The 22,803-nt window shown below is 37.3% G+C and overlaps 1 protein-coding gene across 3 annotated transcripts in view; it reads right to left on the bottom strand.

Moving 5' to 3' along the window:
* The window catches only part of LOC139954988 (uncharacterized), a 74,060-nt gene extending 54,294 nt beyond the window's left edge, over positions 1 to 19,766 (bottom strand). For 2 of the 3 annotated variants that reach the window (XM_071955076.1, XM_071955079.1), the window contains exon 1: positions 19,533 to 19,766. The gene's annotated coding sequence lies outside the window, so the exon portion shown is untranslated. The remainder of the gene's footprint in view (positions 1 to 19,532) is intronic. The other variant, XM_071955078.1, reaches the window with a different exon arrangement.
* Between the last annotated feature and the right edge of the window lie 3,037 nt (positions 19,767 to 22,803).

The raw sequence follows: 22,803 nt of genomic DNA, 5'->3' as shown, positions 1-22,803 counted from the left end.
AAAGGTTATATCGATTCGAATGGGTAACATCTAGCATATTCGGAACTCTTTGCGACTTCTGTTACCGACGTCAAATTATGAAACTATTTTTTTCATTAATGAAGTACTTTACACGATGATCGTTAGTTCCCAATAGCGACTGAACGGTTTAGAGGATGGCAAACTAATCAGAACTTTTTGGTGGACTTCCTGGTTTCCTGTTTGAGCAGACAGGGAGGTCAAACAGCCATTCGAGGTAGTCCTGCACTATTTCGAAACTTTCCAAACAAAATCTCTCTGTCCACAGAGGTAAGATTGATCATTGATGAATATATAAATCCATTCACGTACCTCATTGCTTCACATAACTTTCAATTGTGAATTTCTTTGCTGATGTTCCTTGACCAACATGAAATATGAAATTTAGGCATCTTGTAAGTTATCCAATTCATCTAAATGCAGTCAGGGGAAGGAGGGAGGGGGGGGGATATGAATGGGGTGATGAGAGAATGAGTGGGGTGCTGGAGTTATTGTATTTAAAGTAAGGTACAAAGCTATATGTTAACACACAGTTACTATGTTAAGTACTATTTCTATTTGCAAAATTTTATTTGTCTCAGTTTGCTGCTTCTGTCATCTACTGTAACCCTGAAAAACTGATCAACAATATGATAACAAGAATAATCTTTTAATTCTAAAGCCCAAAACTCAAGTTAAAGACACTATACTTCATATACAGTAAGTAAAGTTCGTACTGACCATACCTTTAAACTGCCGCAATATTTACTGCGCAATCGGGCAGAGGTAGGAGCAGTGCCGATTACGAACAGTATACCTCCCTCATAATTGTAAACAAAGTGTCTGTTAAATGTTGGTAATCTCATGTACGAAGATGCAGTTTTGTGAGGAAAATGATTCCATACCATATCCTGGCTCTTGCATAGATTACTGTTAAATAAAACTAAATCTTAATGACGAAAAATTAATAAATTAAAACAGTACTACAGACAAAGCTTTTCGTAATGGTAACAAATAAAATCTAAATATCAACAGAATATAACAAACATATAACGGAATAAATTTTCGCGGTGTCATATTACTTTCTACCCTAAACCGCAGACATATACCATAAACCAAGTGCTAAATGATTCTTACTATCCAATAAAAAAATATAAAGAATTGAAAATAAAATATAATTAAAAATATAAAAGTAAGAAAGCTAAGTTTGGTAATTAAATTTCACGCCAAATTTTTTTCCATTCTGCCGTGAAGGATGATTCTTGCTCGTACAAGCCCATACAAACATTACTAGCCTAGTCGGCCACCAAAAATGAAATTAGAAATGTCATACGATAGCACGAAAATACGAATATTCTCTCACCTCGTCCTCTGTGGTTTAAATTAACAAGCAAGAGACAGCGAGAGAGAGAGAGAGAGAAATGAAGGAAAATCAGTGAAAACACTCCTACTTCTCCTCATCCACCTCCTGAGAGTAGAGATAGCTGTGCTGCATACAGAACATGTGCGGCAGAATAGCTGCCGCCGATGCAATGTACTGCAGGTAACTGCCCTAGCTAGACCAAGTTAATTACACTGTAGAAGATGGTGTACATTCTTCTTCCTCTTCTTCTTCTTCTTCTTCTTCGTCTTCTCTCTCCTACTAGAGCTGCTGCTGCTACTGCTCCTTCAATCTGAACTGCCCGAAGCAGAGAAACAACGTTGTCATTAGGATATGCCGCTTCCTTGCTGCAGTATTAGGTAGAGTGGATGGATGAATACAGCGAGACTGGCTACCGGTGCGTGTAATAGACAGTAGTCCCACACTGTACGGCGTCGACGACAATATCGGAGATATATATTCAGTTTTGCCTGCCGCTCTCGACGACGCCGTCCGGATGTTACTACTTAGCAAAATAAGAGGGGACGGGGAGGGGACTTTTCACGACATAGACTTGTGTGCTCATATCAAATTGATGGAGGAAAAAAAAACAAAGTCACTTGTCAAGGAAGGAACTTGTAAAAAAAAAAATTTTTTTTTTTATTGAAATGCGAAACTAGAGAAAAAATGTGTGTGGTATAAAAAACAGTTTGATAAAAAATTTGATATTTAGTTTTAATTCATTACAATTAATTAAGTTCTCTGTTTTTTAAAATTATTAGTCCAACTCTGCATCCTATTTGAACCATCAAACAGAAAGGAACAAGTTGAATACTCCACATACATAGTGAATGGACTGGAATTAATTGTATATTCTACATACAGAGTAGTTGGACTGGAATATGTTGTGTACTCCACATACATAGAGTGGCTGGACTTAAAATTAATTGTACACTCTACATACAGAGTAGTTGGACTGGAATAAGTTGTATACTCCACATACATAGAGTGGCTGGACTGGAATTCGTTGTACACTCTACATACAGAGTAGTTGGACTGGAAAAAGTTGTATACTCCACATACATAGAGTGGCTGGACTGGAACTTATTGTACACTCTACATACAGAGTAGTTGGACTGGAATAAGTTGTATACTCCACATACATAGAGTGGATGGACTTTAATTAATTGTATACTCTAGCTTTAAAGGTCAGATCGGACAAGAATTAGTTGTGTGATCTACATGCAACAAGTGGACTGGAGTCAGTAGTATACTCCACATACAGTAGATCTGCTGAAGTGTATATCTAATCTAAAGTTATGCACAGAGCATATGGAAGGAAATTCTCCACAGAGTCAAAGAATTCTTGACAAACTCTTTGTAAACATATATGAAGTCCCTTCACTGGTAATAGGAACAAGTGTGTAAATCTACATTCAAGCGGCCCCTATAAAAATTGGAACAAAAGGTTTTGATGGTGACCTCTTTCACCCACATCTGGGGCACTTGACCGGAGCAAACAAAGGATGAGGGAGCAGTGTAGGCAGTAGCATATGTAAGACTGTACAGTGCATGGAAAAAAACTTATATGGACTAGTTACTGGCACCATCAAAATAGAATAGAGCTATACCTTCTCTCCCCCTCCCTACCCCCCCCCCAAAAAAAATATTACAAAAAAATTGCATGAAAGTGATGAAATAACCTCCCATCACTCTGATGATATGGCAGATGGTTAGGTTTAATCACATTACATGTATGGCAAAAAACACACTTACAAATTATATGTGATAAAAGTTGGATTGATTAATGTTAGCATTCTAAAAACTCTCTAATTGACAAGTTTCACCTTTCTCTATACAAACATAACAATAGATTGACCTACACAAGTATTCTTTTCTTTTGAAGAGTTTGTTTCTATCTCTCTCTCTCTTTAAATGTTTGTCTTTCATTTATAAGGCCAAATTTACTTGAAACTTTTGTATCAGGTATATATGTAAAAGGACACCACTGAACCAGAGGTATTGTTCCATTCACTCCCCCCCCCCCCCCCCCCCGAGAGTAGCAGAATGACCAGGTGAAGCAGTAGGGAGTAGTAGTGCAGATATTAAACTGTGCCCAATTTCCACCTAACATATATTGGTTAAACCAAAAAAGCTCTTATGTAAAGAATTACGATACATCCCTATTCCCATCCGCCCACTGAAAAAAAGTCTTGGCTAGAAGCTTTGAGCAGATAGATGATGGAAGGTGCATGACCCAACTGTTGCTGGGTATATATGTTACAGGGTTATAGACATTACCTGGAAACAGCTAGGCAACAAGGAAGGAAGAGTTCATAAAAAAAACAGTGAGTTGACATTAACATTTATGCCTGTACTGGGATAGTTGACGTCCTTAAAGGAGCATTTCAGAGTATCAGCATATCTTAGAGGCGAATATCTTGTAGACCACAATAGTCGCAGGTATATTTCTACATTTTGGAAAGTTTTCTTTTTAGCCCCCTTGACTATTACATATATCAAGACCTAACATTCTGCCTAAAAATCACTTCTTTTAAGATGGCTATAAACAGAAATGTACTTTAAAGTTTAAACCTACAAGGTGTAATTCTTTCCTAAAGTGACTCACGACATCTGGAGCCATTGGGACTGTCAAGCATCATCACTACGGCTACAAAATAAAATAAAAAAAGCTATGATTCTTTGTCACATTTACCTTATAATTTAACTGTAAGCTAACACATGTATACATGTGCATGGCATGCATGGTTACATGAATGTTAAGCAATGGTAGGTCAAAGCACATGTACTCATTTTGCATTCATCTCACAAATATTAATATTTAAAGTGGATGGTTTGGGTCCGTTAGGACTCTCCCTGTGGTTTTCATGTCCTCCTTCTTTATGGAAAGAGGCCAATCTTTTGGGGACAAATTAAGACTCACCTTTGTGTCATATATGTGACTGTTTTATTACGAAACGGCGAGAACCGAAAACGAAGAAATGAGATTGTCGTCAGGGAAGGTAATGCTTGGTTATTGTTTATACGGTTTACAAGGTTTTCAAAATTTGACCCCTAGTGACCACAAATGACATCTGACCTCCCACAAAAACAATAGGCTTCTTCTAATCAATGTGATACTCCTACGCACCAAATATGAGATTGGTCCCAGCCTCCCTTCTTGGGATATCGTGTTTACAAGCAAGGCGTCACACATACACACAGACAAACACTCATCCACCTGCATGACTATGTACAAAGGTTACGATCATCATCGAAACCAAAAAAAAGGGAGAAAGTTGATCTATACCCTGGAATACTCACAACAGTGCAATAATGCAGTCAGTACAGTACTACTACTGATAATGATGTTGTAAGCCACTGTTGGTGTTTAACCAAAAGAAAACAGAGGTACAAAGTTTAGTTGACCTTAGATAAAAAGTTAACCCCTGTGGTATTACTTTCCTTAGTGTTTAGTATGTACTGATATTATGACCTGCCTGGTCACTCCCCCCACCCCCCTCCACCTGGGTGAGCTTTGCAAAATGCACATTTATGAGAGGTGGTACTATACAAGTTCAACAAAGACATGATACCCAGATACCCAAATTCCTTTACTATGATTCTGAAATCCAGAGTCAAACAGGGATACCATCATCGTCATGGTATAGAGGTAAACATTGGGTACAAGCCAATACAATGTCACCTGTATTAGACGTATGCATTTGGTGCCAAGCTTGCACAGTGGTATCTCCATCATGTACAAGTAAGTACTGTGTAAAAACCAATACAATGATGTCACCATTATTAGATGTACAAAAGCCAATACAATGATGTCACTTTTATTAGACGTATGCATTTGGTGCCAAGCTTGCACAGTGGTATCTCCATCATGTACAAGTAAGAACTGGGTACAAACCAACACAATGCTATCACCATTATTAGATGTACACATTGGGTACAAGCTAATACAATGATGTCACCTTTATTAGACATATCCATTTGGTGCCAAGCTTGCACAGTGGTATCTCCATCATGTACAAGTAAGTACTGGGTACAAACCAACACAATGCTATCACCATTATTAGATGTACACATTGGGTACAAGCTAACACAATGATGTCACCTTTATTAGACATATCCATTTGGTGCCAAGCTTGCACAGTGGTATCTCCATCATGTACAAGTACTGTAAGTACTGGGTACAAACCAACACAATGCTATCACCATTATTAGATGTTCACATTGGGCACAAGCCAATCATGATATCACCTTTATTAGATGTATGCATTTGGAGCCAAGCTTGCACATCGGTATCACCATCATGTACAAGTAGGTACTGGGTACGAACCAATACAATGCTATCACCATTATTAGATGTACACATTGGGGTTAGATGTACACATTGGGCACAAGCCAATACAATGATGTCACCTTTATTAGATGTATGCATTTGGTGCCTAATGCACAGTGGCATCACCATCATGTACAACAAGTTCAGTAAGTACTGGGTACAAACCAATAAATGTCACCAATATTAGACGTTCACATTGGGTGCAAGCCAATACAATGATGTCACCTTTATTAGATGTATACATTTGGTGCCAAGCTTGCACAGTGGCATCACCATCATGTACAAGTAAATACTGTGTACAAACCAGTACGATGATGTCACCATTATTATATGTACACATTGGGTACAAACCAACACAATGATATCAACATCATGTACAAGTATCATGTACAAACCAACACAATAATATCACAATTGTTTTAAATCTACACACTGGGTACAAAGTCTCACAAGCCCACACAGTGTTAATGCTATCACTGTTACAAGCTACATATGGCAGCATTAGGGTGGCTAGCCAACAAGGCGAACGTTGTGAAAAGTGATGAATAACTTTTGTTTGTTCTCAACAGAATGCCAGAATCTGACAAAAGTAGAGCTTTTTGACAAACCAATAGAGAAATATGTACAGTACATGTAGTATATACTAATGACGTAAAGACTATATGTAACAAGTATTTTTTTTTTTAAATTTATTGAATTATTAACATCTTGAATAAGATGGCACCCACCAAGAAAAACAATTTCAATGAATTGTCCAGAGGTTTTGCTTACTTAACAGAGATAATCCCAATAAAATGCACAAAAATTCACCAATGCACATACTTATATGATTTCTGTACGGCTTAAGAGAAAACGTCGCTTCACAATAACCTCAACCCCTAAAGATTGTGAACAGTACCAACATGGATGTGACATTACAAATTCACTTTGCATCCATACATCCAACCTGTATCGACGATGTACCACATAGATACAGGGTGTCGATGCCTTCTTGCCAAACAAACATATGTTTGAATTCTTAATTCCTTAATCCTTACACTGACTAAAAACTTTGTATTTCTCTGATCAACTCTTTATGCCTAAAGTTGACTTACAATTCACCAATTAGGAGTAAAATTACTTAAAGTAAAGGTGAGCCACTCATTCCTTTTGATTACTTTAATACAGGCTTTTAGCACAATAATTCCCTTATTTAGTTAATTGTGATATCCATTGACTTCTCCAATGCTCCGTTATAATTGCCACAATTCTGACGTGTTTAGTGACAATTACATTTATGTCGGTAAATGGCCTGAAATAATGCTTCTCTGTAAAGCCTAGGAAGGGTTTTTAGAAACAGGACATAGCGATGGAGACCCTGCAAATAATTTGGACTGTCTGGACAATGTGGTTTTGTGGTTTCACGATAATGTTCGTACTGCTTTAATATTAAACACTTAGGGTGCTTGTGGTAGGCTTCAAATGTCATTTTCTCTCACCCTGTAAATCAGATATGTATAGATACCTTTCGTGAAGTGTTGTTTTGTATTCCTCCTGTTATCTATAATTAATATGAAACACCTCTGGACTGATCTTTTTCTAAGGTAAGAATAATCATAATAATATCAACTAAACCAGTACATATATCACTGCAATAAAACAGCAGAAATAGTAGGACCTACTTTTCAATAAAGTGTATAACTTCAACTAACTGCTGTAGCAATGAAATTCTCCTGAACCCATATGGCATACTATACATTCAAAGCTGTTTTTATGATCTGTGGAAGTCATTTCATAAGCGACTGCATGTGATGTAGCTAAACTCACTTGCATAATTTTTTTTTCTCTTTCAGCCCCAGCTTCCGTATTGCGAATGATGCATAACAGTACTTACAGCGAGACTCACACACCACTAGACGGACGGACGGACTCCAGAAGCATACCTGCAGAGTAACACTGTCCTGCTGCTCTGCCCCGTGCATGCGTGTACTGATAGATTCATCTTGCCAGAGCGACAATACAATACCCATAGTACCATTTTCTTAATTACTTTCCTAGCCACAGACTAACACACATGATGGTTCAACCTTCAACATATTACAAGGATGACCCATAAAGTGCAAACTGCATTCTCGAGGCAAACATAAAAAATTTGTCTACTGTGTGTTGTGACAGGATGTATAAGTCACCTTGTGTTGAAGACAATAGAATGAAGAACCAACATGAGGTCAGAGGTCATATGGTTACCCTGGAAGGAGAGAAGAATGTCTCCAGCAAAGATCAGATTGCTCATTCAGGGTGACTCCTGACTGAAGTTTTTGGGAGAATGATGGCAAGGTACTGCAATACAAGTAGCAGCTCCCTGTTTATTGCAGCCAATAAACAGGAACATATCACTCAGTCAATGGAAAACAAAAACAACCAAAAAACATTCATGTATGTATGTATGTATGCATTTTAGATCCTCCTGCAAGCAGGAACTCGCAAAGAAGCCATCATTGGCTTATCAAAGCCGCAAGCTGACCAAAGTCAGTCTCTTAGATCCATGACAAAAACATTTGGGGATTAGAAAAACTTTCCAAAAATGATGACACTAGTTTTGGTCTTAGTATTTCACTAATTTGACTTACCACTTCCTTTTATTTACAACTAGATTTGTGAATTTTACAGCGTTTCCTATATATAGTCCAGTAAAGTTACATTTTGCAATTATTTTCATACCACACTAGATCATAAAAAGAAAAGACCGGTCTGGTACCAGAAAACATTCATCTGTTAAGCATTATAGACCACCAAACTCACACCAGGAGAACAAGAGCCACAAAATCTCCTGTAATGGATTAAATGGTGAATGTATGCTCGATTGAAGGGTATCCAAATCCATTTAAATATTACATGGCTTGGAAATAGCAACACAAAGAAATAACACAACACATAATGCAGCTTTATGAGGTACTATGTGTGAATATTTCCATGGTTTGGTCGGAGAAACACAAAGTTCCAACTGTACACAAAATACAGCTTCATGGGATACTATGTGTGAATATTACATGGCTTGGTCAGAGTTACGGAAAGTTAAAACTCAACACAAATATTTACTGCTTTATGAGGTACTATGTGTAAATACTCCATGGTTTGGCCAGTTACACAAACTTAGTTCACTCAACACAAAATACAGCTTTATGGGTACTATGTGTGAATATTACATGGCTTGGTCAGAGTTACAGAAAGCAACAACTCAACACAAATATTTACTGCATTATGAGGTACTATGTGTGAATATTACATGGATTGGATCATTGGTGAGTTACACAAACTTAGTTCACTCAACACAAAATACAGCTTTATGGGGTACTATGTGTGAATATTACATAGCTTGATCAGAGAAACACAATGTTACAACTCTACACAAAATAGAGCTTTATGGGGTACTATGTGTGAATATTACATACCTTGATCAGTTTCACAAAGTAAAAACTCAACATTAATATTTAAAGCTTTATGTGCCAATAAAATGTGTGAACATAACATGGTTTGATCAGAGTAACACAAAGTTACAACTCTAACACAAAATGCAGCCTTATGGGGTGATTTGTGCGTATATAACATGGCTTGGTAAGAACAACACAAGGTTACTGTTATAATTTATAAGCTACTGTATGACATTACAGTGTGTTGCTACTTCAACTATGAGAGCATTCATTTTAGCTTTCCCAGACTTTACACAAACTGGCTATATTCTGTAGTAAAGCTTCAAAACTCAGTGCGGGGTAATAATATTAGTAAAATGTTTTTCAGTTACCTAACTCCCTCATCACTGATATTTGCTATTTGGTTGCTAACAAAACAGACTGCCACTGGGAGAAGTGGAGCTGAGAATAACAGGAAAATGATTTACGATGTCAAGTTCACCATTTTGCCATTTTATATCCAGCATTTTGTCTGGTGTATAGTTTGGTCCATATTTCACAGAGCATTCTTGTGAGATGATCATGAATATATCATGTTAGGGTAGTAGTTACACACAAACACATACAGTCTTGTGTAACAGACATGCCAAACCTAATATTGCAGCAAGGTTTTAATACTTGCCTGCCTGCTTGCCTGCCACAAATCATGACCAAAAAAAATCACATCTTTTCTACAATCGGGAACGTAGATCTCTCTTCCCTACCTTCAGGGAGGGTCACAAATCCATAACGACTGTTGTTCAGAAATCAGCCAGGAAGCTACTAAAGCATGAGAACCAATTTGATGTCTTCTCCTCTTACATAAAGGTCATCTTTCATAACATACTGTACATTTTCTCTACATCTCCGTTCGTTAGAAAACAAACATCAACAGCAGTCTGGACAGATAAAATCCAATTGTTCTGCCGCATCTAACACCTTGCCTCTAGAGGTTGAATACTAAAATCCAGTGTCACATCTTTATGTTTATATACCAATGGAATTTACATAAAAAAATTTCTACATGAAATTCACTTGTGTTTCAACCTGTGATGATAAAAGTGCTAATACTGTAACAGTTGAACTCTATCCAATTCATACTTTTGTCTGAGCATACAAGCAGTTCCTATACTTTTAAAAATGGAACAATTTTTCTTGAATATCACATAAACTAGGAACTAGTTAACAGATAACTTTACGTTTTGTGGAGAGAAAAATGGGGATGGGAGGGCGGGGGGGGGGGGGGAACCACACATTAAGAGTGGTTGGTTGGCTGTACAGCTTTTGACACTAAAGAGCTAGTATTCGGCAAAATATTTCAGGGATCTACTTGTCTTTGATATGTAACAGGGGGCCCATTCGTGCAATTCAACCTACTCGCTTGTTTTTCCACCCAAGAATTACAACAGGTAAGGCAGCTCATTGCATGTATGGTTAACCATGGTAAACCCAACACCACATTGCAATTCACCAACCGTACATAAATGTACACAGTCCTGAAATTAAAATCAAAAAATTTAAATAATAATATTTGTTAAACATCTTGTTCCATTTTCGCTTTTAAAATATCTTCACCCAGAAGAATGACAGGGTAGAAGAAAAACAACTCATGGCTATAAGTCAGTACTGTCATCATTATCATTTGGTCATGCTTTTTTTTCCTTCTATATTTTAGTGTTTAACCATACATAGTTAGTGTTGCAACTTGCTTCCTGGTTTTAACTGCAATATTTGGTGATAATATGATGCCGCGACTGCCGCCTTCAGGAGACAGTTTGATATTCTACACAACGTTTGCCACGGTACGTAGGTGTAAACTGTATCCTGTGCATGCTATTCGCACTGCCTGTGTGATTTGCTATATATAGTACACGCTGCTAGTAGTTCCATGGTACAAATAAAAAATGAACTTTGTCCTCTAAGGCAACTAACACACTGATTGCAGTACAAGTGGAACCCTCTCGCATCAAATATAGTCGAACGGTCTCGATAAGGATAGCTGAGAAACTCTCCACACTTGAAGGAATCAGTGGTCCATTACCACCAGCCCACAACACACCATCAGTACACCATGATAAGCAGCTCAGTGTGTTTACAATCTATTAACACCAGACCACCATACACTATGGATACACCACAACTAGGGAATCAGTGTATGTATGATCCATAACACCAGACCACCACACACCAAACAGTAGGTACACCATGTTAGGAAACTGAGTGTTTGTGTTACTACCACACCATACTGTAGGTACACCACAACTAATGCAACTCAGTGTAGGTACAGTTTCATACATTACCAGCACACACACCATAGGTACACCACAACTTAGGCAACTCAGTGTACAGTAGATATCATACATTAACAGCACACACACAATAGGTACACCACAACTTAAAGGCAACTCAGTGTACAGTAGGTATCATCCATTACCAGCACACACCATAGGTACACCACAACTTAGGCAACTCAGTGTATGTATGCTGCATTACCACCAGACTACCACACCATAAGTACACCATGTTAAGCAGCTCATTGTATGATCCATTACCAACAGATCACCATACAATTGTGGGTACAGTACATCATGTTCTGGTAAATCAACTTATATCATGATCTAACACATTGCTATCAAGAAAAGCTATTTCAGTACTTAAAGCTATGCACAATGATTTTCCTGCACTACCCAATGGCTAGCCCATGATTCCATAGATATCCCTTACATGTATAGAGTATGTAACCCAAGTATGTAGTACAGCTATGAATAGATTAAATTATGTACTCGCATCACCTTGGTACAAACATACAACACTGGATACAGTACAACATGCTGTAACACATCCAGTAATTTACATGCACAGAAGTACTGAATATGTCAAATAATAAAACATTTCATCTAAATATCTCCTTTGTACCCTTCTAAGCTGAGTGTGGCAGCTCCCTGAAATAACTAACTATCAAGTACACCAAAGAAGGGATATTCCAGTGGCAGACATATGTGTTGTTTAAATGTGGACAAGGAAACAAATTTCACACTTTTTTAATTGAAAACCCCATATCGATGTCCCGTCCATGACTCAAGATATGGTTCATTGCACACACATAACGTATTTCGACTGGCTAAAGCCCTTCATCCTTCTCTGGAGCTGGTCACAAGTACATTAGGTGGTCTATACTGGAATCACAGCAAATGTTCTTCAATAGTTTTTCTTTCCTATATCTTGATTTTTTTTCTCCTGAAGCCGGACAAAATTTTGAATGTTTTCCTACCTTTCAGAATGTTCAGTGTACTTAGAATGTCAACAGTGAATATGTGAGTTAAATATTCTTTATAACAAAAAAAAATTCTACTTTTTTCCCAGCTGAATTGCCATGATGATATCATTTTCACTTGGTTGGTTGTTGTCAGATGCATTCACAAAATACCACTTGGAAAAAAAAAGGTAAAATTTCATATCATCACCACACAAAACGCTACAAGGGTGTGGTTTTGACCTGAGGATGCTGAAATTTACCAGCACATTTATTTTTCAAAAAGCAATCGATTTCAGCCACCAGAATATCCCTTTAACCAATCTGCGATAATTACTGACAGTAGAGAAAATTAGTACAAAAATTTATCATCACATCTATGCACTGTTCTATTTTGACTATTTAATGGTAAAAGTATCTGGGTTTAATAGTTTGTAATCTCTCAGAACTTACATATATCAATGGTAGAGTTTGATATTCTTTTGAGCTTTAAAAACCTGCTTTTTTTTTCTTACTTTTTTTGTGTTTTTTTTTTGTGTACGTGTATTTACCTGCTAAATTACAAAGTGTACAGTACTCTAAACATACAACATTATTTTCCAATTTAAGAAAAGTATCTGTTTTTGAGGATGGAGACTCGCAAGAGTGTCATGATAACAGAATTGAAAAAAAAAACCTTGTTTCATGCAGTGTGTAATACTAATAATAATAATTATTATTATTTTCATCAAAATGAGGTTAATGTAAAGTCCATACCAGCCTTTCAGATGTGAACATATGTCATATATGACAGAGGTGTGCATCTAAAAAAAATTGGACAAAAAGAAAACAGGAAGCCAAAAAAAGCCGCCACAGATTATAATATCATTCCCCACCAAGCTCGCCGCGCTTCCACCCGAGTTGCAATAACTCGACCAGTCCTTGCATACTGACAGTCTATAAACTGTTGCTGTGGATATTGGGCTGGTCTGGCAAAGAGATGTGCGGGGGAAAAACTGTACTGAGCTAACGCCGAACAAACATTGCCACACAGGATCGAACGAGTCATTACTGATTCCAGAGCCGCGTGTATGGTATGATGTATAATGTATGCAACAAGTTTATAATACAAGCCTGCGTCGCAATTTGGGAAGTGGTATCTATGAGAGGAGGAAGAAGCACATTTCCCTTCTCCGGGTAAGGAAACACTTCCAGTGTACACTTACAGTCTGACAAAAAAGGATACTAGGTTATTCAGTTTAGTGAGTGAACAGCAAAAATGAATCATTTTATTTTGTAACAAGAGGTCAGTGTTTTTTTTCTGTAGTTTTTTTTTTTTGGTACTGAATGCTTTACAGATGTTTTTTGATCTTTTGCTAAAAAAAGAAGAAAAAAGTACACACCACCCCTTTGGAGGATCTTGAAAACCTGTTACAAAATACATTAAAATGTTATTAAGTACATATGTAAATATGTCTAAGTGATTGATCATGTGATCAGGAAAAGAGAAAAGAAAACCAGTGTCGATCACTTCAGAGCCGTCAGATAGAAAGACAAAAAAGTAAGTTGAATTTTCCACCAACCACTAAAATAAATTCAAATACCGCTATCTTGTCAGAGCAGCAGTGTTCCATTAGGTACACATGTACAGATGTGCAGGTCATGCTGCATACAGCTAATAAAACAATGGAGTCATTTGCCAATCGGCTAATTGATGTACAATCCACGGGGCTCTGAAAAGTACATCGGGTTGAGTGGAATCAGTTATTAAAATGGGAGGTGTTGTGTAAAAACTAATCAACAAACCAAAATTTTACTATTTATGTAAAACAAGAGGGAAAAAAAAGAGGCCGTTTCCTGATGAAGCAACATACTGCATAACATGGACATTCCTCTCGAGAGGGTGTTTTCTTAAATGGTCCTGTTGAAGTGACTACAAGCCGGAATGAGGTACCATGAAAAGTGGAGCCTAACACAGGTCATCAATGAACTTAAAGGCAAATCAGCAACACCGACGGAGAAACGACACCAAAACGGCACGCCCAACCAATACGAGAGACCTTGTACTCAAAGTTCCCAAGTTTTCTTCATACTACAGTCACAATTTTAGAGAGCAAAATTTTGTCCAAAATGTGCTGAAATAACGGTCACCATTAAGTGCATCATGGGGGAACCATGGGGTATCCTTCAGGGGTACGAGAGAAAGATAATTCCAGAACATACTAGATGTGGATCGACACGTAACAAATTTCAAGTACGTTTACTGTCTGACATTTTGCCTATTCACTGGCATCTGTGGGGCAGTGGGGAATGATACAGAATAGAGATATTGAATGAATTCACACAAATAAACTGTTCCAGCAACCTCAATTAACCTAATTAACCTACACAGTGAAGTGGACAATATGAAGGTATTGTACATTAAAACCTATACCCTATCTCAAGAGTTCCTTCAACCAACCTTGGTCGACTGACAGTTTCAACATGTAGAAACAGAAACCGAAAAATAGAAGTATGTAATGGAGAAGTTTGTGATGACTGAGCCACATGTGAGGAGCAACCATTGAGAACTTTACAAAATGATCTGAACTTTTCTAAGAATGCAGTATTTGTTGCAATAAATTAATTAATTCTATGAGGTCTGAACGACAGTTTCTAATTCTAAGTTAATTAAAAAAAAAAAATATCAACTTGTTGCTGCCTACTCTCACTAATCATCAGGCCAAATCACAGAGAAAGCATATTGTTATTTAAACATAAATTACTTCTAGAAATTCGTTGACATCTTTACAGCTCCCCAGACTTAACAATTTTGGAAAATAAAATCTGCGAAAAATTGTGAAAGAGGTGTGACCACGCACGCATGAAGTCTTGGACGTCTCACACCCACACAATAATGTTATTCTTCATTTCTAAATGTCTTTCTAATTCCAAGCCAAAGGGCCTCTCAAATTCTGTCAATCTCTCTGATATTTGTCCCTGCAGCTTTATACATGAATATTCAAAAGGAGGTGACAAGAAGGTAGCACTCTTATAAAAGACATTCTATTTGAAGCAAAGATAAAAAAAAAAGAAAAAGAAGAAAAAAACTGAAATGTGTCATGAAAAGTTTACGGGGAAGAATTCCACAATTCGCGCCAAAGAGACTGAGAAGTAGAAGGCTAAAATCTGATTACGAACTGATCAAAAAGACACTTTGTAAAAATTGAGAACTGATCTACCAAAGTAATAAAAGATGAAAAGAGGCCAGATAGTCAACCAATGAAACACTTACTGTAACTATCTACAATTTGTCTGCAATCTGCAAGTTTTCCAAGTCCAGTTTGAGATAAATGGAAAAGTCGTCAATTCAGTTTAACTGAGAAAACAAGACAAAACCAGACACACAGAAGTAAACAACTAACTGGGGATGGGCTGACGGGAAGGAAGATTGGTTGGTTCTACAATCTGAAGGAATCAGGGATGCAGGGAAATTGTGTTAACTTGTCGGTGTCCACGAGAAAGAGTTCACAGGTTGGTGCAACCGTACAACCTATATGCAAATTTCTCTCATCTCAAATCTTCAACAGCAATACAGACCTACTCTTTCTTTGCGGGAACCTTAAGGGTGTAGTTACAACTGGCTAAACAGTTTGGCACTATGCTACGATGCTTACATACTAAGTTTTTCTCTTAGTGTACACACTTTCTCCGATTCGGAGGGGGGGGGGGGATTTGACCAAATTTGATATCTGCATGTCCGACACCTAAACCTTAAATAGCTCTTAACTTACAGTGTTACAGTGTGTACAGGAATTCCCTGCATCTGGATGTGGTTTGCATAAAAATGTGACCTTTTTAAATATCTTCAGTTCTAAACAAGATGAGTGTATATTTAAGAGACTGATCCAAAGCAGACAAATTCACATCATATGGGTTTGGGTGGAGGGGGGGGGGGGGAGGGGGAGGCTCACTGTTAAAGGTACAATAAATCATTTATTAACTAAAATAGGTAGAGAATTAACTTAACTTGGTATACACTGTAGGAAAGTACATTTAAATACCATGGACAGGTAACAGAACACTTAACTAAGGAAACCAGTTTAAAGTCAGTGAGGTATATACTGTAACTGTTAAGTTTATTCTCGATATCAGGAAATGATTTATACGATATCACATCACAGAATGCTTTGCAAAATGGTCAAATTGCTACACAAGTGCAATGATGCATGGCAGTTTTTGTACACAGGAGCTATAGTATTTAATACAAGACGACAGCTCTGAGCCTTGTAAACTGATATTGCAAAATATGGACACTAAATTATTCTCTGAATTTGTAAAGCTCATTTCTTGGAATGTCTGTACAAACATACTGTATCATCCAGTACTGTACAAGCCTTGCATAGATCTGCCCAAACTTATCAGGTTGGAGAAATACCATTGTCCATTCTTGCTGCCAGACAAAATGTAAACTGAAACAGAATTCCAAGTACCCAAACAGACTTAGTGATTCCTTGTCACATTTGTGAGAACATTTAATGTGACCTATGTGCTGAAAGTTGTTATCCTTTAATAATAAGTTTGGATCCACATACTACATGGAAAGTTTAACTTTGCATCTACTGTAGTGAGATAAACAAAGGTTCAGAATTTTGACTTCTGTTGACCTTTGACCTCCACAAAAAACATCAGCGATCTTGTACTCAATAAGTTGGATCCACATGCTAATTATGAAGTTCATCCAAGCCTCACTGTTTGAGTTGTCAATTTTACAACTTGGGTTTCCATACTTTCAAACTCTTTAAACCTCAAAGGACCTTTGACCTCTGTAGAAAACACCACAAGTCTTGTATTCTATACGTTGAATCCATATATAATTCACCCACCATATACTTTTTTAGTTAAAGTGCTTATACATGCTAAGACTTCACATGTACATAAACATATGCACACACATGCATGCATAAATTCAAGAATAACATAAAAACAGAACCGATAGTGGCGTTTGAAACTAAAAATTAATGTACAGTTTAGTCATTATGCTGACATGACATTCATTGTATGTTGAACATGTACTGCAGAACTCTCTCCTTCATCAAATTCCATCCTGTACAAGGTTTACAGTAGCCACTAACTCTGCAGCACTCTTGGCATGCCAATCAACTGACTCCTACCAGGGCAGTCAAGATTGCACTTGCAAATACCCTAATGGGACTAAGAAGTCACACACCTGTTTGCTTTACATTCACTCTTGGTTTATAATCTGTGAAAATTTCTATTTTCAACACATACCTAAAAAATATGACACAAATTCGGGAATTGCTTACAATTTGCAAATTTCACTGGTCAGGATGCTTTTAGCATTTGTTCCTCTTTCATAAGTCAATAATAAATTTTCATCCGAGTTTTCCTTTTAAATTCTGATCATAATTTGACAGTGAATCATGATGATGTATTCTTGACACAGAACATTTGACACAATGCTTATAACATTACTTGACATTTTATGTGCTCCAAAATTCAGCAAAAGCTTAAGTAAACTAAAAGAAAATTTTCATGGCAACAGTACCCTACTGTAGCAAAACACATTAACTTGGATAGAAGCTTATGATCTAGTGTGGCCATTTTGTAGGTCTGCAATACTGGGCTAAAATGCAATGGAAACACAACCCAGAGAAATGGCTGGAAATAAATCTGGATTTATGTTTGTTTAAGTAGGTGTGGAGAGGGCTGGGGGAGGGGGTGTTTATTCACATCATTATCCAACTACCGTACTGTAGGCTAGGGTGGAACTAACCTTAGAAGGCCTACAATATTACTAATTCTAAATACACCCTGTTGGACCTTGTAATGCAGTTATAATCGACCTGCTTTTTCAGTCAACATCGAAGCAAATTTGAAAGAAATACACATTTTTCTTACAATGAATATAAATATGCTGAAAACAATTCCTGAAATTTCTATCAAAATGAAAAGAGGAGTAATACCAAATACAGCTTATTACAACATAGTTTTAATAGGATATAAGCTGTAGAACTTAAAGATAGTCATAACCCCAAAACAATTTCACAAAGTTTCATGGCCATATGTTGCCTGAATCAATATAAACTGCCAAACATTCTCTTTTAGATGAAAATTCAAGTCAACATTTAACCTGCAATGATTGATTTCTTCAAAAAGAGTGAATTTCAGTGAAATAACTTTTAAGTTAGATTAGAAAGAAAGATGTTTTGATATCTCCCACTTTAGGTAAACTACTACCATCCAGCTTGTCAACGGCTTGCTTTCCTAGCTGTCATTCCCACCAGCTGAGCTAGATACGCCAAAATTTTGCACAGTCTGGGCTTTAAATTAAATAGGCCTAGGCCCTACTCTGGGCCTAGGTCGAAATATAATGTCCAGATCTGGGGAATTAGACCTAGACTTAGTGCTTTTAGAAAACAAGAAACTTGACTAATGTAGGCTATAAGTATAACTTATCTCATTATAGAATCAAAACTGGAAATAGGCCAACGGCCTATATAACAAGCAAATTGTGGTCATTCAGTCTGGGCAATATGAGCTACCATCAGAAGTTTGGTTGAAATAATTGTTTACTAGTAAAATAGGATGACGAAAATCTGATTTAAATAGCCTCATTGAGGTAGCTTGAAAACCTAATTCCAGTTAGACTAATGTCCACATAGCCAACCTGTCAATCAAGTGCATGAGTCTTCAAAGATGAAGTTAGCACTATACTGGAAATAGAAGAAGAGCTTATGTAAGGTCTAAAAGGCTTAATGATGTGGCCAAACTTAGCCCTAGCATAAATCATAAATGTTTTGACTATCACTCCAGACTCCAGGTAGCCTAATTTGTAGTACTAGGCCTACTACACACTACAGCTGTAGCCTGTAGGCTTGTCTGAGCCAGGTCTTGGGTAAGCAATACTAACGCTGGACAAATTATCCACTCATCTAACGTAACTTAGGCATCCTATAGATTAACATTAGGACTAGGCTTATACTAGTATTGTAGGGCAAGACAATACTTAACTAGCGTAAGTTAGATCCCAGTGGTTCTAACGTTAGCCTATATTGTATTTGTAGACCTAGCAGAGGTCTAACTAAGCTAGCTGTTGCTAATACTAGTGTTATGCCATCGTGCAAGTGTTTACCGCGATGAAAATTAAGATGTTCAAACCTTGCAGAAGTAATTTCGTCGACAGGTTTCCGTGAGAAATGCTGCAAATTTCTTGGTCTCCTAGACTAGAGCTCAATGGGGTTAAGCAATTTGTTACAATAGCGGTTACGAAGACTTTTTGTAGTCTACTGCGTACGAACGCTGGTGCTACAGAATATGTTTGTATACGGACTAATAATATAACGGCCCTAACACTAAGCAAGTTACTATATGATCATGACAGCGTAGACTAAACTGTATATAGCTAGCTCAGTGTTGTTTGTGAACTGAATCGACCTTGAACGACTGACCTTAAAAATATGTTAATAAGGTACTAAATATGTAAATAAGGATTTGCTTGGCATACCTTGAGTGGAAAATTACAAGGTATTATTAAACTTGAAGAGTGCACACAAATTCTGCAGGCTAATTATTTCTAAAATGGTAACAAACTTGGTTTCCGTTGTAAACACTTAACCACTATTTCTTGAAAATATATATGAAGAGTAGAGCTCTGGTAGCGTATTACGAAAAATGATAAGTTAACTATTATGACTAGTTGGGAAAGCATCGATCATTAATCGCGGCTATGGCGTGTCTGATGATTACTACATTGTCTTCAAGGAAACAGCTTTGTTAAATTAATAAAGATTATTGAATGATAGACACTCGGCTCCCATGTGCTCTAGAGGCCTTTTGCAGGCATGAACAATTCAAGTTTCCTAGTTCTTCTAAATTCTTCTTCTATTTTTGCTATATACGAAATACGCGCTTTGATTGTCAGTCGCTTACGTGGGTATGTGGGAACAGAGCGGGTAACAGTATAAGTGTAAGCTCACTTTGTAAGGTTAATCTTAATATTGCTTCCTCCCCCACTCCATTATATTCGACTGGAGTCTTTACGAACACAATGACCACATTAGGTTTAGGTATGTAAGTCTGATGACAAGTTGAATTAATCTCCAAAGCACGTACAGTTTAAGGACTTCAAAAAGATGACATCTGTAGACTAAAACTTTATTTTGAAACATGTATATACCGTCCTCTATTTAAGCCATTGCTTCCAGCCCAGTTTGTATTATATACCACTTTTCTGGAAAATGGCTCAAAACTGAAAATGGCTGAATTTGCAAGTTAAGTAAAGATGCATTCATTGCCACACGATGGGATAATTCTAATTTTGTTATAACATCATGTATAATTTCGACACGCATAAAATATCGGTGATTTTTCGAACATGAATCAAAGGTTGAGATTTCGCGGTACCGCCCGTACATTACAGGCATCGAAATGCTGAGATCTGACGTCGCAATGTCGACGAAAAAAGCCAAAAAAAAAAAAAACGACACGTGAAATTTCGAGGATAAACGTCAACACTTCAACAGAAGACTTCCAAGTGGCGGGATAAAACAAAATGCATTTCGTGATAAAAGTTGAAATAACAACGACATAGCCTACTTAATGATAGAACGAGAGTTCGAGATCGGAAAGTCCAAATTTTGGCTTAACAATCTATTCTAGTGCATCCAGGGGGTAGAAGCTGGGTGGGAGGGGGGGGGGGCACGTGCCCCCACTTTTTTTCCAAAATAGCAAATGTGCCCTACTGGCATATAAAATGTGCCCCTTTTGGATATCTTAAGCTTTGTTAATTTTCATTTTTTTTAAAATTATTTATTTTAGTCTGTAGCCTATATGCTATTTTTAAAATGGCATCCCATATCTTTTTGTAGCACGGTTAACATTAAACAATCTCAATAATAAAAAGGCATTGTTGCAGCGCACCAAAATAGTATTAGGCTAATAGCATACTAACACATCATATATATTTAAGTGATATGGCCGGTGTGCATTGGTTTATAACATCAAGGGTGGTGGTTGTGGAATGAAGAAAGTGCCCCTCTAATGTTGTGCCCCCCTCCACGTTTTGGAAGCTTCCTACCCCCCACCCCCTGAGTGCATCTCTATAGTGTCACCGATGAGCATCCACAGCAAAATAAAGTTCTTCTAGCGTTAGGCCCTAAACCTTGCCGGCTTTTTTGCACCTCATATTTTTTTCAGTCAGTCTGGCACCATACCGTGTCTGAAATTTACTGATCTGACGTGATTATATTTATATCAAGAAACCCCGTGTTGAATAATTGAGTTAATATTCATTGTTTGAATATATATGGCTGAAAGAAATAAGAGTATCTATGGTGATGGATACAGGCTATACATGGTTATCGGCGAATATGGGCATCGCAACTTTAGACTTTTGGTTTCCGGTAATTAGAAGTGTGAAGTGTACCACAGCGCTTCGAAGAAGTCAGTATCATCATTAGCATTATTATTTTTTCTCTCGCCATCTTATCTTTCCTACGGTAAGTTTTCCAAATATGGCGAAACTACTGTCGTTGTATAGTGTTTAGGAAGCTGGCCACAGGGATGGCCATGTAATTACAATTTAATGCCTGTTTGCTGAGAAAACAATACAATTTATACAAATTGCGCAAAGAGTTTTTTGTATGTTTTTATGATATCGCTAGTAATTTCAAACTAGAATATGCTTAGATGGGAAGCGCCATTTCCAGCTATCTGGGGGCATTTTCGGCCAAAATATTCTTGTACGCTTCGCGCCATATGGTGGCGCTACGCTTAGATAGTTTGCAGAGCCATATATACGGTTCTGATAGTTTGCCTACAGGTTCGCCCCTCCCTTGGCAAATTCCTGGCCACAAACCTGTGTTCAGTGTCCTTGAAACGAAGGTTGTAAAACAGGAATAACATAACAAAAAATTACTTACAAAGTCACTTACCCATTGCCCTCGAAGTTATCCCCCCCCCCGACCCAGCTTTACACTCTTCCGCCGCCACTCTGCCCATATTGGACCGTGCATACAATCAATTATAATTTAGTCACTTTCACAACCGGTATTGAACTTCAAAAGGAACGGAACTTTATTAGCCGATATAAATTAAACTTTCTCTTAGAAATATTATTTATGTTGTAGGTATTCTGGAACACAGTCTGTTAATTGATCTTTTTATTACTGAAAATTTGAAACACGATTCACGACAGTGAAATTTCAGTATTCCCGCAAATTGATTGCAAATATTATTGTCGTATGAACGTAGTTACTGCCATCTGTTATGCAAGATGAAGATTATTACAGTATTTTTGCATATTTCTCTCCCACTTTGTACACGCAATAAACCCTTCCACCTCCCCCACAAAAACAAAACAAAACACAGAAGACGACAAAAAAGAAAAGAAGTTACATATCAAAGAAAGGATAAACTACATGTGTCGTGT

The sequence above is a fragment of the Apostichopus japonicus genome, chromosome 17, assembly GCF_037975245.1.
Source record: "Apostichopus japonicus isolate 1M-3 chromosome 17, ASM3797524v1, whole genome shotgun sequence".
NCBI classification, from domain to species: Eukaryota; Metazoa; Echinodermata; class Holothuroidea; order Aspidochirotida; family Stichopodidae; genus Apostichopus; species Apostichopus japonicus.
Note: the sequence above shows the minus strand (reverse complement) of the source record. Positions and strands in the feature narration are given on the sequence as shown.